We start from the raw sequence: 17,758 nt of genomic DNA on the forward strand, positions 1-17,758 counted from the left end.
ATTTGTTGGTTAACTTCGGTCTTAATGAAGTAACATCCATAGGTGGTGTTTTAAGGATGAGGGTGGCCCGTTAATGTCTGCGCTCGCATATTAATTAGTATGAAGATAAGTCAACAAGAATTAAAATCTAGGTAAAAAAAAGTTTATACATTTTATATCAATCTTGTACATATTTTATATATTTTTGTATATTTATCACATTTTTATAACTAATATAGATGGTTATTAATAACTTTTAAAAGCAATATTGGTATGGTGTATGAATTTTAATGTTCTGAAAATGGTTTAAAATTTTTATGTATGTTTAAGGGCTTGTTCGATTTCTTTATTACAGTGACAAGTGTGGTTTGCTATGGAATGGTGAGGGTTACTGAATGAACAAAATAAAACTTTTTTTAAATTGAAGACAACTTTAATGAACATCTTGGCTTTTTCCAGTGGAAGTATGAGCACTGGTATGCAATTTAGCTTAGGGTCCTCCTGCATGTAAGAGGAAATTAGCCCGTATAATTAACAGCATAATAGAGAAGCTAAATGATTACTGTAATTTGTATGTGTGTGTGTGTGTGTATGTGGGTGGGTTAGTAAATGTTTTAAGACTTTTTAGTGTTTGCTTTAGTTAGTATATGTATTTATAGTTTTTGAACTTGACTGTGGTTTCCAAGGCTTTAAAATTTCTCTGTATCACCCTTGAACATTTTCTTCTGAAACAGAACTTCTGTATCCATTCCCTCTTCTGGTACACTCTCCAAATCATTTTTTTTGCTCTGTTCCTTCCTTCTGCTCCTGTATAAACGAACCCTCCACCTCCTCTTTGTTTATTGTCAATTCCACCATCTCTGGACAAATTTGCATTCTCCTTAACAACTTCATACTGGCTAATAGTCGCCATGTTTCCTCCTGTTTCTCTGGGCCACTTACGTGCCTGGAACAGAAACAGGAAGACAGACGTGCCACACTCTAGTCTAATGCGTCCCCCTATGCCAAAGAGTAGGCAAAGTTCCTTGATGCCCTGACCAAATTTCCCCTAGTGCCTCCTATGAAAAGAGCACACAAGCCTAGTGGGAATAACCTGGTCAATAAAGGATAAATAAATAGAAATAAAAAAAAATCATACTTCCATTTCATGATCAAACTGAGTGTCATCAGTGATTAACCTATGAAAGTCTAATTAACTGATTTTTGACCACAGTCATCTTCATATGGTAAGGATGATAACTATCATAATGCAATCTAGATTTTCTGTAGATACTAGATCCCTATGCTTTACCATCATTATTGAAAAATATATTAATGTCAAAACCCATCTCATGTTTTGAATATTCTGCTATAAACTTAAAAAACATTTAGTATGATTAATTTCAATAGTTATAACAGAGGTATCAAATAAGAGCTGTTAATAGACCACAATGATGGACCCACCACCTCCAAAGAAAATATTTGATGATGTCCATAGCACCTAGATGTCCAAAGAAATTTTGTATATCTAATAGTTTAGTAAAGTCTTAAACCGGCACTGCAGTTACTTGTTTACTTGTGTAAGTTACACGGATATTTATGCATTTTTCAAAAATATATGGTCAAGAAGTGTATCCATTTGGTAGGAACAAGACTAACATTTCCAACAATTGTACACCAGGACACTTACTCTTTTAACATTTATGTAATGTGGTGTTTCCTCATCCATATTTGTCAACTGTTAAGCCCAGCAGTCACTGGATTTCTTTGCTTATCCATATATGGACAGTGTTTTGGTATCTGAAGATTGTGTTAACATAACTTAGTTTAAATGTTTTGGTCATTTGACTATCTAAAAATTCCTTTAATTTACGTGCCAACTGTGTTAAAATATAATAGATACAGCAAGTGAGATGACTGTCATTTCAACAATTTATCTTAGAGTAGTTAAAGTTTGACAAGATACAAAACTAATACTTCACCAGTTCATATTTTGTAATGTAAAAAAAAAATATGGGTGGGCAAGCTGAATACTTTTTGCCTTTCTCCCCCAACTTCAGTCTGATGGAGAGTTACATTTACTGCAGATGCAGTAGCCAGTTTTTGCCACATTTAAATATGAAATAGTACTGGCCTACTTGAATAGGTCAAGATGTGGTGCTAATGAATTGTGTGACATTAAATCCAATTCACCCAAAAGAGGTGAAAGTTTAAGTAGTTACAGAATGCTGGATGTATTCACAATGAACTATTAAAGAATCAATTTTGCAAGGTTGGTATGTTATTTGATAGCTTTCAGGACCATGAATTTTTGCATGTTAATATTGTGGTTTCTTTAAATTTTATAATGTTCATACTGACTTCCAATATAGGACAAATAACTGTGGCCCTCTGGATCATCAGCATCATGTTGTGTGCCGTCATATCATTTTGGGAGAGCAGTGCTAATGCCCTCCAGTTTTGTAGTGTTTGGTGCTTTTACATTTTTTTTTTATTTTTTATTTTTTGTGTTTCACTTCTGAGAGACTGGTCACTTTGTATGTTTTCCTCCAAATATTGTAATGAGTGAGAATATCAGCTCTACAAATCACATATTCTTAGTGAGATATACTTTCAGAAAATTCAGATTAAGTTTTGAATACCAGGGACCCATGTATTTCCAAAGAAAGGTTTATGTACAATAACTGGAATATTTTGCTTGTTTTACTTATTTACAGGACTGCAAAGTTGAAGAAGGGACTAGAGAAGCTAGGTTAGCTTAGACCCCCAGCAGCCATTAGAAAGCAGGTGGAGTAAATAGATACCTGTGAAAAAATAGTATCAATGACAGAATGTAGAAAAATTCTGAGAAATGTATGGCTAGAGTCAAACCAGTTAAGAATAAAATGCTTAGGAGTCAGCGTTAGACTTAGATTAGACTTTGTAACAAGATGAAGAAGGCACTAATTGATTTACAGTTTTCAGTTATGAGACGACATTTGTATAGGCCACTTGGCACATTAGGGATAGTCTACTTCGTAGTTACATATCTGGTAAGTAGTAAAGCAGTTTTTCAGTTCCTTTTTGAAGGTTTTTGAGGGACTGGGGAGAGTAGGAGTGGAAGACTATTCCATAGTTTAAATATTAAAAAAGCAAAAGATGATGCCTGAAAGTGGTATGGCAGTTTTAAGGGCAATAGTTAAGTGTAGTGATTAGAGCTTTTATTGCACAGTATTGAGTACCTTGTGAGAATCGCATCCAATGCTTATTCCAAATTCAGAATGCAGTTCAAAAAGCACTTTATCCAAGCCAAATGTTCCTGCCTCAACACAGGACATATCACCTAACCGGTCTCCTTTCTGAGTGTCTTCTCCTCTCTCAAGATTTTCTGAAGATTGAACACTTCCTAGATGGCCACACATTGAGTAGCAGCTTAATTTCAGCTTTCCCAGTGTGGAAACAGAAACTCAGAAGAGAGAGGCAGCGAACTAATTTTTGAGGGTAAATTTCAGTAACTGGTTAGTAAATGCAGTTCCTGGATGCCTGCAAAAAAATAAATTCAGAAAACCTGAAAGAAAATCAACCACACAGTGACTAGAAAGAATTCTGCAGCTGTTCAGCAAAAAGCAGTGCAAGTGCCAGCTTTGGTGCAAGACATGACTTACAGTAACCTAGAGGAAAAATAATTCAAATATACTCAGAGCTGATTAAAATAAATGAAATACTGATGGAGTATATCAACTCAAATAACAAAAGGATGGATAAAATGGAAGACGCTTCAAACAAGTATTCAGATGAGTTAATAAAACTGCAAAGATCTGAAATCAAAATGAAGAAAAGGCTGGCTGAATACGAGACTGCTCAAGAAGAGGTGTTTCATAAAATAATAGAATTAGAGGACAAGAGCACACAGGGAAAACCTGAAATTCTTTGCTCTACCAGGGAAGCTAGAAGGAACAGACTGTATTAATTTTATGAAAGCACAAATAAGCAACTAGACTGGTATTCCACAGCAGAAGTAGTTAATTGAAAGGGCACATCACATGTATGCTCCAAACTGGGACATGAGAAAGCAACCTAGATCTTTAATAGTACAGATGTAATTTTACCAGCAGAAGGAATTGATTCTGACAAAACTGTTGCAGAAGGACAAAAGGTCAAAGTACTTAAAGTGGGAGAATAGAGTGTTTGTGGAAAATGATTGCTCACTGTATACCAGATAGGGGTACATTTATTCCACTAATCAGTGAATGTCAAGATGCCAGCATGATATTCAAACTGCTATATCCAGCTATTTTCATACCATTCTTTCCTAGAAGGACAAAACATTTCTTGATGCTGAACATGCTAAGGAGGAAATACAAAAGTTTGTCAAACAAAAAGTGAGCTGTGGAACAGAAGAAAAATCTGTTTCTTGTTCTTCTGGTAATAAAGACCACAGAAAGAGTATGACAGTGAAACCTTTTTCTAGTCCTTCAACAGAAAATGCTTGAGAAACAGAAGCACAAGAGTTGACTAGAAAAACCGAGAGACTGGATGTGGGAGATGGAGATAAACAATAGTAAAACTAGCAACTCAGAAGTTGACAAATAAATGTGGGGTTATGAAGCATTAATTATATTTCTGAAACACAACAGAACAAGAAAACCTGGAAATACAGAATTGTTTTGACTTTGGTAAACACTGTAGGGGGACTCTAAAGCATATGACCTACTTTGTCATTAATGTTTGGAAGAACACTTAGCTCTTTCCTTCCTCTTCCCCTCTCGTAACTATAGGTACACAAACTTTTGTTCTTAACAGTAATATTTGTATAGTGTATGATATCTGCATGTTGTAATGTTTTCTCACTTATTTTCACGTGTAATGGGGATACTAAAGTAAAGAGGTGCTCCTGTTTTTTTTTTCCTCCTTTTCTCTTTCTCCTTGTTCTGTTTTAAGAAATGTAGTCACTGCAATGGAAAAATAGAAGAAAAGTCTGTTCAAAAGAATATAATACAAGAAATAATTGTGCTTTTTCTTGTTATTGCGTAGGAATGACTGGATTAACATCTTGGATTTATCTAGCAACAAAGTTTAAGAGAAAGCAAATAAAAAAGAACATTGACTGTAATAAAGCTGTCCTCTAGCAAATAAATAAATAAATACTTGTAGAAGCAACCCTGTATCTGGGACTCATGTCTCCATGGAGACAATCTGAAGAGAGACATAAAATAGAATACTTTCTTATAATGGATTTCTTTCAGTGGCTAGGAGGTAATGTTATCTGAAAGCATTCAAGTGTTTTTTCATTCTGTGGAGAGCACTAAGGATGAGATAAAACCAGACAGCACTTAGCAGAAGAACAGACTGTACCATGTGTCTTAGTATGGATAACCTTCCTTTTAGGTTAACACAAGTTTTTGAGTGTAGTTGTTAGTTTGGGACAATTGTTCCTGTTAGGAATGTAAAACTTCAGTATTTCAAGATGTCCATAGTTTTGTGCATTCATTGTAAGTTAATATGTTTTTGGAGTGTATTGGGAGTGTGTTTGAGGGCTTTCAGTAAAACAAAAAGTTTTGTAAAACTTGACTCAGACTCAAATGGGTATGACAAAAAACAACTGCATACAAGGTCAACCTGCCGATCATTAATGTGTGAATGTAACACACATGCTGGAACTAGATACTTAACAACAAACTGTTACAAATAAAAGGTAGGAATAATAACTTTTTAACATAAGCCTTTCAGTGCTATCTTTAAATGTTAATGTACTCACAAATATGTAGAAAAAAAGAAAGAGAAATGAACTATGTTAAAAATATAGAGTGCAAATAGTTATGCTACAGGAGACACATTTGGAAAGAACTGAACATGTAAATTTGATAAAGAAAGATTTTCAGGATGGTTATTCAGTAGAATACTTGGGACAAAAGAAAAGAGGGAGTACTTGTATGAATTACAAGAAAAGCTCCAATAGTAATAGAAGAGGATACAAAGATAATGGTAGCTATGTAGTACTAAGGGTCTACTGACAAGGGAGGATTACACTGGCATGCATTTATATTTAACCTAAAACTGCTATAATGGAACTTAGAAAATTCTGAGAGAAATAATCTGTTTTCAGCAGGGTCTATTACTTATAGGTGGGGACTGTAATTTAATTTGCAGCAGGGAAGATGTGTTTGGGGGGACAAAAGGGAAAATATAACAAAGGAGAGTAGATTTTTGAAGACATTTATTAAAATATTTGGCATGGAAGATGTGAATTCAGTAGTAGGAGTTCGGAGTGAATTTATATATTATTCCCCATGATAAAAAAAAACTGTGCTAGGTTAGATGGAACTTGCATTTCACAGGAACATGTGCATTTAATTGAAAGTTTTGATACACATCAAATAACTATTTCAGATCACACACCAGTAATAACTAAAATAAAAATGCAAGGTAATGAAATAAAAATGAGACACTGGCATTTTCCCACCTATCTGTTGAGAAGAGAGGACTTTAAGGAATAGGTAGTGGAAATTATTTGGGAATTATTAGAAAAGCCAGATATTTCTTCTGAAGATAGAGCTAAGGAGTGGGATAAGATTAAAGTGGAGTTAAAATAGGGTGGAAAGAGAAGAAAGAGAGATGGTTAAGAAGAAACAAGAATTACTGAGAGGGACTAACAAATGTTAAACTATTGCAGAATGGGGGAATTTCACAGAAGAAGACGAGCAATTGCAGAGTGCTAAGCAGAAAATAAAATATTACCTTGATAATATTTATGAGTTTAGAAAGATTGCTGTTAAGCAACTGTTTTTTTGAGCACAAAAACTTTTAGCTCAACAACTCTGGCAACAAAAGGTAGAAAGGGTTGTCACCAAGCTTAGGGAGTCTACAACGAGGAATGTAACAAGAGATCCTATGAGGTACTAGAAATATTTCAGAAATCTTATGAAAGTCTGTATAAATCACAGAAATACAGTGATCAAAGAAAGATACAAGTGGAAATGTTTATAGAAGAATTAACTATGCCAAGATTGGAGGTATGTGAGGCTCAATTACTAATAGTTAGGATAGATGGAGATGAGGTAAAAATGATGATATATAACAAATCAACAGGAAAGTCCCCAGGAGTAGATGGTATTCCTGATGAAGTCTGGAAGCTAGGAGGGAAAAATAATAAAGATCTTGAAGGTTTTGCTTAACATTATTTTAAGGGGAGAAGCATCAACTTCCTGAAAGAAAGCAGTGGTGGTTGTAATACCTAAAGAGGGTAAAGACCCATCACATCCAGCTTCATACAGGTCCATTTCAATCCTAAACCATGTTTAGAAAGTGTTTGTCTATCATGGCTAAAAGAATAGCAAAGGTGGTGCCAAAATTGATAGACATGGATCAGTCTGGTTTTGTGTAGAGCAGGCAAACTTTTGACAACATTAACAGAACATTGATGATCCAGAGGTAGGCTGAATGTAAGACAATACCACTGTTGTTGGTAGGTCTTGATGCAGAGAAAGCATTTGACAGAGTCTGCTGAGAGTTTATGAGCAGGACAATAGAAATGTAAGATTGATTAGGAGTATATATGAGGGATCGGAGGTAAAAATTAAAGTGGGTGGTTTCCTCTCTGATAATTTCTGTTTGAGCAGAAGAACCAGGTAGGGGTGTCCTCTTTCCCCTTTCTTGTTTGCACTATGTTTAGAACCATTAGCAAAGAAAATAAGACACTCAGGAATTCAAGGATATAATTGGTATGGTAGTCAAGAAAATATGGCTGTATTTGCTGATGATATTATTTTATACCTGATAAAACCAGAAAAGGACATTTCAGTGTTGTGGAACATTTTGAGGCAGTTTCAGATCTTTTCAGGATACAAAATTAATGAAGTTAAAACAAAGGCAATAGCTGTAAACTATGTACCCACACACAAATTGGTTCAGCAATACCCATATTTATGGGGGCATGATAAAATGAAGTACTTAGGAGTATGGAGTAAAAAGGATTCTGGTGTGGCAACTAAGGATATGTGGGAAGAGACTAAAAACTTAACACAAAAACTGAGAAATTGGAAGCTCTGTTATATGGATATGGTTAGCAAGATACAAGCAATTAAAATGTATTTAGTCCATTTATTTTTATGTACAGGTCGGGCATATTTTTATCAACTAGAGGAGAAGTTGTGGATAGCAATTAATAAAGAGCTGAAAAAGTTTATCTGGGAGGGGAAGACTGCAAGAGTCAAGTGGGATAAGCTGATTCCTCCAATAGAGCAAGGCAGACTGGGATTACTTGGTTTGAATGGGTATTTCAGAGTAACGCAGTTAAAGCTCCTATACATAGCACAAACAGAAAATTATAATTCAAAGTAGAAAAAGATGGTGATGGAGCGGGGCGGGGTCAAGAAACAAGGAGAGACTGCGACTTTGGATGCAGATCTTTAAGGAGAACAAAAATAATCATACAGAATGTTATATTCCTAAAGTAGCAGAAAGTATTATAATAACTAAGCCATCACAGGAATGGAGAAAGGAGAATCTGACAATAGGGATGACTGCAATTAGGGATACTGAAAGTAGGCAAGAGGGGGCTCGAATTTATTGGGGAAAACTGGCAAAGGAACCAAGGTATTGGGAGCAAATAACTACAGAGGGAAAGCTAATAGAATGGGAAGATGCCAAGAACTTTTTTGGACTACAAGTTAGAGATTGCCTTCCCTGTCAAGAATTGATATCACAGTATAGGCAAAGAGAAAGAAATACAGGGGTCTTAAATGAAAAAAAAACAGCACTGGTATAGTTTTTAGCAGAATTTAGAACAGAAGTTGCTATTAAGAAGGAAATAATTAGTAGAGCATATAAAGTATTGTATAATGACTATAAGAATCAATCAGAGGAGGTGAGAAAGTATTGGAAAGAGAGAGATTGGATAAGCAATTCAGAAAGAAACAATGAGGGATATATGTATGTCCAAATATGCAACAAAGTCTAGAAGACTTAGGATCCTTGCTTGGAAGTGTTTACATAGGTATTTTTATACCCCAAGTAGACTCCAAAGAATTTTCTTCAGTTAGACAGCAAATGTTGGAGATGTGACGGGGAAGAAAGAGGTAACTGGGAACATATTTTCTGGGAGTGTAAAGAGTTGGCAGACTTTAAAGATTTCCTGCAGACTGCTCTGTTGGAGATGCTGGGTGAACAAATTGATGTCACTATGGAAAGGATTTTTTTGAGCTATGATACAGAATCAGAATTGCTTAGACATAGTAAGGCCTTGCTGAGTCTAATTATGGTGTCTGCCAAAAAAGCATTTACTATAAAATGGAAATCAAAGCATAAACCAATTTTACTAGAAGTATCAAAGATAGTAACAGAGATAAGACAACTGGAATTGGGATCTTTAGAAAAGGGTAGGATTAAATTAATTAAGAAAAATGGGCATTGTGGATCTATGCATGCAGAGGAGGAACGAGGTTTAAAAGAAGGCAGGATTTAAATGAGCTATGTAATGTTTGACTGACAGTGATTAGATACATTATAAATGATGTATAATGTTTGCAGCTATGGTTGTGTCAGCAAGAGTTGTAAAGTATAATGTTTGCAACTGAAATTGTAGGTACGGTTTATTTTCAGTTATATAAATATAAGATTGCCTATGTCATAAAAGATGTTTCTTGTTTAAAAAATAACAAGATTACAGAGAGACTAATATTGTTAGAATATAGGTTGACTAAGATGTACATTTTCATTTGATAAACGTATAGCATTGATACCCAATTATTGTATTATATTGAAAATTCTTGTATGATGTATACTGTACCCATTTCAGAGAGCTAATTGTTCTAGTCACATCACAAGTAGTAGTTTCTAATGTTACTGCACTAAATTGTTTATATAACATTAATAACTGTTGGTCTCTTGCTGACGAGCTTAATCAGTTTCATTTTTAGCACCTCTAGAGTTACAAGTTGTGTCACAACTACTAGGTTCAGGGCAGTGCACAGGTAGTTATAACAACTGGAGTACTTAGAGAGGTCTGTGCAGTTTTTCACTAATAGAATGCTAAGTGTGCAGCATCACTGTCTAAAAGGACAGTTTCATTGCTAGCCCTTCTTTACAGTGTAACTGTGCACAGCATTTTTGTCATCTTTGGTAGAACTGTCTTGGCTGTATTTTTTAAACACCTTTGCTAAATACTCACTTAAGACATAGTTACACATAGATTAATAGAAAAGAAAGCAAACCATATTTTCTGTCTATCAGAGTCTGCGTGGGGTATAAAAATTGCTGTGGAAATACTCCCAAACAAAAATCTTAAACATTGTGGACTTTGTTGCATACTTGAAAGCCATACATAAGTCCTCCAGTTTTTCCTTGTAAATTTCTTTTCCAGTCTGCCTTCCATCCCAATCTTTTCTAACCTCCTTTGATGGATTCTTATAGTTGATATGCAATATTTTATATGCTGTACATATTATCCCTTTATAACAGCAGCTTATGTTTTAGATTTGACTAAAAAATCTAAAGGAGCAGCTCTTTTACATAGTACTCCTTTATCCCTTTCTCTTTACCTAAACTCTTGTATCAATCCATGGTAGGGAAGGCAGTCTCTAACCTGCCGTCCAAACTACTACTTGGACTTATCCCACTGTCTTACCTTTCCCTCTCTAGTTATTTGCTTTCAATACTTTGGCTCCTTTGCCAGTTTCTCTAGTAAACTCCAGCCCCCTCTTGCCTATGTTCTGTACCCCTTCTTACTGTCATCCTTACTGGCAAAACCTCCTTTCTCCATTCTCATGTTGGCTTTGTTCTTAGAATACTTTATGAATATAATATTCTGTATGGTGGTTATTATCCTTAAGGTGCTGCATCCAAAATCCAACTCTTAAGCCCACCCCCCAACTTCATCAACATCCTTTTCCACTTTGAATTATAACCTTCAGCTTGTGGTATGTGTATGAGAGTTAACTTTGTAGGTCTCAAATATACCTTAAAAACAGGTAATCCTGAATCACCTTGTTGTATTGGAAGAATCACTTTATCTCGTGTAAATCTTGTCCTCTTCCCTGGCCCAAATAAATTTTTTCAACTCTTTATTAATTATTCTTCACAGCTTCTCCTTTGGTTGATAAAAATGTATCTGACCTGTATGTAAAACTAAGAGAACTACAAATGTCTTCTTTTCACTATCCATATCCACAAACAAGCTTCCAGTCTCAGTTTTTATATTATATTTATATTTTATTTGGTCTCTTCCCACAAATCTTTAGCAATTCATACTCCTAAATACTTCAAATTATCAGCTGTTGCCTTTGTTTTATCTTCATTAATTTTACATATTGGAAAGATATGAAACTGTATCAAAACGTTCCACAGTACTGAGATGTCCTTTGCTAAAATTTTCAAGTACAAAATAATTTCATCTGCAGGTAAAGCTAACTTTTGTTGACTACCATACCAATTACATCGTTGAATTTCTGAGTCTCTTATTTTCTTTGCCAATGACTCTAAATATAAAACAAATCGCAAAGGGGAAAGAGGACACCCTTGTCCGATTCCTTTGTTCAGATACAACTTACCTTAAGAGGTACCCTTCCACTTATTGTCTTGGTTGTATCATTAAACACTGCAGAGGCTTCTTTTAATGGATGTATTTTGGAGCTTGCGTTTACAGCAGAGTTAATTTACAGAAGCATTTCAGGTACAGCTCACCAGATATTAAAATAAAGATTTTATTGCCTCTATTTTGGAGTTGTCGTGCATTTGTTTGAATTATGTACTACAGAATTAGAGTAACAGATTCTCAGTATGGAGGCTAAGCGAGCCCATATTTAGCTCATTCATAGTACTAAGTGATTTCCTGTTTGTAATTATTTTTTTTCAACAACATTTTTATTGAATATTTTTATATTAAAAGTATGAGTAGAAAAATACAAAAATATAACGGCTATACTGATTATTGGTGTATGTAGGAAGTATCTGCAAACTCGATCCATATGCAGTGTGTTAATCAAATACATTCTTAGCAAGGGGAAAGCTAAACCATCATGGCAGGGCATTAAAGCAGATGTGTCTGTTGTTTTAGACAGCATACAACTCAACCTCCATTCATTAAGAATCACAGACCCTGTATAGTTAGTGGTAGTAAATCTTTGTACAGGCCTAATTCGTAGCAGTTGAGAGGTATTGATATGAAATACAAACGGAGCACAAATTAACTGCCTGGGAAGTTACTTCAAGTCCAGTCACTGTTTCTGTTTCTTAAAAAAAGAAAAAAGACTGCCATTACTTGAGGCGATAATGAGTGCAAAGTCTTTTGGATTTAAAAGATGAACATGTGCCATCTTTAGAGTTGGTCACCTAGTGTATGTTATACATGTTCTTGTCTGTTAATGAGGCATTTTCCATCTGCTACTTATTCTCCTACTGCACCATAGGGAGTTCACCAGAGGTGACAGTTAACACAAATATAAATGTAATAAAACAATCCAAAAAAGTTCTAATTAACTAAAAATAGATTAGTTGGCCATAAGATAACATAAAGTAGCCAAGAAGTCCCAGAAAACCTTCAGACAACTGAAGGTGTCTAGATACTTGGATTACATCAAACTTTGCATTAAACATTGTGTGACAGATTTGTATAGAACAATCAGTTCCAGCCTTGCTCAGACAAGGATGAAATACATCTAGTGTATCTTTGGTACTGGGTACATTGAATCACAGGAGTTCCATGTTATACTAACAAATGTTAATTATTATTAAAGAATTAAAGCAATTGGCAATTAGTTTGTATTCGGCTGCACTGAATTAAATAATGCTCTAGTCAGTCTTGCATAGCAAGATTTCCTGAAAGAGGCCCACAAATGACCTGTACTATATACCTATTGTAAAAAAAAAGCACATACGTTAAGAGAGTCATGGCCTACACTGGCATCATGTATGTCTAGGTTAAGAGGTGTGCTTCTGTCACAGTTATGTTCTTTTCCTAGTAATTATCCAACAGAAATGCAAATTTTATGCCAAAAAAATAAAATTAGACTTAACCCAGCCAGACCTTCTTTATGCTTCTATGGTAGGCTTGTGGCAAAGCAGGATCATTAGTGGCTTTGTTCCTGTCTTGGATGCTGGCTTGAAATTTTAGTTGCTGTAGTTGCTAGCTGTAATGCTAATCACTGACACTACCAGTCAGAGCTCATGACCTTCCTTGTCACTCAGCATCTGGTAAAGTTAGAATTCTTAGGGAGAGACAGAAGAAAGATTGCCACTTGAAGAGGGACACCAGTCTAGGAACATATAGCCCAATTCAAACAGGCAGAAGATAAGAGAACAGAAATAGAGTTTTAACAACAAGTAGTCTTGAATGAGCCTCAGAATCTATTGTTTTAGTAGTGGCCTTCCTTGTCTTACTGGCCAACTGTTCAACTACTGAGATCATCTACACCTGATGGTCTCCTAAAGCATGACAGGTGAAGAAAGGAGGTTGCTTCTCAGTTCCTGTTCTTTAGAGTAAATCTCACACTTAAGTTCCTGCTACCACTGTCTCTTGGTCATTGCTTGAAGGAATATTTGTAGTAGTGGTTAAAGACACTGAACCCAGTTCTCCCGTGGCAAGGTGTAGGGACTGACGCCAGTTCTTTCTGGAGTTGGTAGGATTTCTTCTTAGACTGTTTCTGTAGGAGATGTCATTTTTCTACTTATCTTTAAGGATCTCCAAGTGAAGATTTAGAGTTGGACATGGAAATGTTAGATTTCATTAATGGTTTCAGTCCAGTGAAAGCTGACTGAATGTCAATGTCTGATAGTACCCTGTAACAGCTAGATATCTGGGTATAGTTTTCTAGCTATGGGCTAGATGTTAAGTGTCACAGGTGAAGGCTTCACACTGGATTCCATATCATCTTAATCTGCACATTTTACAGCAGGATATCGCACATTTTCGGAATTCCCTAGAATACCTCTTCATCACAATCTTTTATTAAGAAATGTGGTTGTTTTTAGATCTGATGGAGCAAGACTGTCTTCTACTGCTGAAGGTAGCTGCTGAGCCATATGTAATGGCAAATGAGAGTTTGGGATATTGCTCATGTATTTTCTTAGTTCAAGTGCCAATAAAAATTGACAAGTTTAGACCAGTTTCACTTCTAATATAAAGTAAGTCTAATTACAAATTGTAAATTTATAAAGCATCAGCTTACTGCTGCAATATATGATTGTTGTTTTTTGGGTCTATATCAGAACATCGATGTTTTAAAACTTCGAATGTTCTAATATCGACCCGTTTTAACCGAATGCTAAAAATAGCGAAGCTGCAGAACACCAAATTTTTTCCTAGGGAAAGAATTCATTTGGCCGGTTCTGTGGCTTTGCTATTTTCAGCGCTATGGTGGAGATTTATGGGTCGGGTTCAGGTAAGTGTGCAATTGTGTGGTTGTTAGAATTAGGGCATGGGTTAGGTGAGTTAGGGTTAGGGCACGGGTTAGGTGAATTAGGTTTAGGGGCAGGTTAAGTTAGTTAGGATTAGGGTGCGGTTTAGGTGAGTGTGCGATAGTGACGGACCTTAGGGTTTGGGTTAAGGTAAGTGGATAGATAGTAGTGTTCGTATAGTTTAGTGTAGGGTTAGTTGTAGGATTATAAGTGTGTGTGTGTGTATTGATGTTTTTTAGGTGTGCTTGAGTTGTGTGTATGTGTTTCGGAATAGCAAATTTTTTCCTTGGGAAAAAATTCGCTGTTCTGAATGTTCGATATTATGTGGTTTAGATATTTTAGGTTCGATGAAATAACGTTTGCTATTTTTATCTTTCGATAACGTGATATAAACGCGTTTATTTAGTAGGTATTAAGGACTTTTGTTTAACTTAGCAAGGCCATATAGAGATGTGAAACTTTCTTGCATTTCCCCTTGGGGAAATCTTGACCTTTATTGCAGGGTACTTTCTTTTGGGCTCTCCTCTTCATCAAAGATGTTTATGAAATGACTGTCAGTACTGATAGTGGCTCATCAGTTCATGATTTTTTTTAGTGTTCCTGTACCTGGGTAACTGGTTGCCTGCAGCCTCCTCACAGAGCTCCCTTACTTTGAATCTTTTACAAATGCTGGCTATACTTCCATCATTGAGTGTTGTCATCATCTGGAGCACATTAACCCTTCTTCCATTTCAAACAGTCTACTTCCTTGATGCTGTCATGTACTCCCATTACTGTAAGGCCATTCTTCTTTGTTGAGTACCGATACTGATTGCCCTAGAGTAGTTGGTTTCCTAGCACTGCAAGGTCTAGGTATATACCTGATTGTTTCTGCTGAGTCAGGTGATGGCATGCAGTTTCACAGTTCCTTTTGTTCCATATGTATGCAAGTCCTGCAGGGGTCCATCTGCTGCCAGTTATAGAGTTACCAAGTTCACTTAGGAATGCTGCCAGTTTCATTACTTTGCCAGCACAAACAGGCTTAGCAGCATACCTCTCAACCTCTCAGCACAAGAAATCTGGACAAAGCCTAACAGAATTGGGGGACAAAGGCCCAAAAACTGGGGCACATTTTAACAATTTGCTCTTATCAACTTAGAAAGTTGCTATAATAACAGAATTTGTGTTAGAATGCATTTTCTGAAGGATATGATGTCTGAAACTCAAATGCATGTCATTATTTAATGACTTTAATCCTTAAATCATCCCAGTGATTTATCAAAAAAACACAATTTTTATGAGGAACAGACCAAAAATATACAGTTGAGAGGTATGCTTAGCAGACTTACCCAGTGAACTTAACAATAACTATCTCTTTCTGAATATAAGTCTGAAACGGGTCTTAATAGTGCATGTCTGTATGGAATGATACAGATCTTACTTGGAGTTATTGATTGTCCAGGATCTATGAAGACCCTTAGAGATGGAACTACACATCAGTCACTGAGGCTAAAACTGTTTTTTTTTTTTTTTTTCTTCAGGCCTAGCAAATGTGTCTGTTGACCATGAGATCAAACATTAACCTGTTAGATGCCTAACTCAGTAAAACATAAACTGAATTTCGGAACTTTCCCAGATTATACAGGAATTCTGTTCATCATCTTGGGACCGTAACAACTTTATAAATTGTGAAAATAGTCTGCCGTTGTTGACCTTTAATGAGAGAGGATGGGGGCATGGATGATGGCAACTTTTTCTCTGTTACAAAAGGTTTTTTTCACCTATGCCTTTCCACACTTAGTTTCTTCTTCTCCATCTGCTATAGTAGAAGTACCTCTGGCTTAGCCTTAGATTACTTAGTTGTAGCTTACTAACTTTGATAAAGTACAGCACAGTTTGATTCCTATCTGTCTTCCTTATGTTATTTACTGGGATGATTGACTTTGACCTAAGATTGTGCTTTTGTTAGCACATTTTCTTATGGATATCGATGAAAGAGTGCCACATATTTTCATAATGGTTTGAAAGCTGTGGAATCTGTGAACTTGAGATGTGGAAGTGCTTGTCATTCTGAGTGGAAGGTGCTGGATTTTTCCAGCATCTTTCTGGATCCAGTGTTATGTAGCTCATTTCAGACACCTGTTTGACTTGCATCTGAGTTACTCTTCAGTTAATATATATGCTTTCAATCTGTCAGACTTTTAAGACATGTTGTACCTCTAAGAGTAGAAGGATCTTTTGATCTTAGACTGACCAACAAGTAAGTGTTACGGGGCTATCTATACGAGAATGGTACTTAATAGTCTAGCTCAATCTTTGCTTCAACTTTTTAAGCTTAGCATCTTTTGTTGTTTACAAATTTACATCTTGGAAGATTCTGTTTTTTTTATTTTTTTTTAGGTAGTCATTGTATTGATAAGAAGAATCTTGGAACACCAGGCTGTTCAATGTAAACAGACACATGTGGTGCTCCATTGCTTCAGTTATCCTAAGAGAATGATCTCCAGGTTTCATTAAAGAAGACCATCTATCTACCTGTCTTTGTCCTTTTTTTATTACAGACTCAAAATAGATGCAGCTACTTTCTTCATACCCCTGTATATTGATTAGCAGCTTGATTTACGTCTTTGTTAGGTGAAGAGTCTGTACCAAATGTGCGACCTGTTAATCTCCTTTGTTTCAGGTTGAGAAGCATGGCAAGTTGTCAGGTAGACACTTACTGACTGGTTGGCTGATTGTATTATTTTCTACCAGCAAGAGATCAGATGATTTTTTACTAATGCAGTTAAAGGGCCTTAAACCACAGGGGTCATATCTATCGAATATTTTGGTAGTGTGTCTACAGTAGATGTCTGTGTTAATTTCACTTGATCTCTAAACACCTTGGACAAACTAACTATACAGCCTCAATTTGCCTTCTAAAAATTAGAATTTCAGAAAGTTTGCATCCCACAGAGCATTCTATTTTGGGCTTTTCATTCTGCTGGTTTACCTTCACTGTTTCCAGATTTAGGATTATAAATTGCTTCTGAAGTCATTTCCATTGGCGAATTTATGAAGTACGTCTGTTCGTTTACCTACTGCCTTTCATCCTTCTTCAAAAGTTTGTGCCTTTATTGGATTGTATACCTCAGTATAAGTTAGAATGAAATAATAAGGTAAATCAGCCTGCAAGGTTTTGCAACACAGGAAACTTTCTTACTGAAGTTTTATTTTCAGGGGGATATCAACCTTATTTTTACTGGGGTCCAAAAGTAGGAACGGTGTTGAAGAGCACACCCTAAACCTAAGCATAAAAGATGCTGGCATGGGTCATGGGGATATGACTTCTGCAGAAGTGGATACCAGAATTTTTGTAGCAACTGCAAAATATGGCTATCATATGGATGATCCACTTCAGATGTCACTGTCAAAATTTTATTAATATTGTGAGCGCTCCTGACAGTATTTT

The 17,758-nt window shown here is 35.8% G+C and overlaps 1 protein-coding gene across 2 annotated transcripts in view; it reads left to right on the forward strand.

Moving 5' to 3' along the window:
• DNAJC1 (DnaJ heat shock protein family (Hsp40) member C1) overlaps positions 1-17,758 on the forward strand; it is a 2,872,711-nt gene that overhangs the window by 2,487,889 nt on the left and 367,064 nt on the right. The gene's annotated exons all lie outside the window — the stretch shown is intronic.

The sequence above is a fragment of the Protopterus annectens genome, chromosome 3.part0 (genome assembly GCF_019279795.1).
Source record: "Protopterus annectens isolate FY-2018-M chromosome 3.part0, PAN1.0, whole genome shotgun sequence".
Lineage (NCBI taxonomy): Eukaryota > Metazoa > Chordata > Ceratodontiformes > Protopteridae > Protopterus > Protopterus annectens.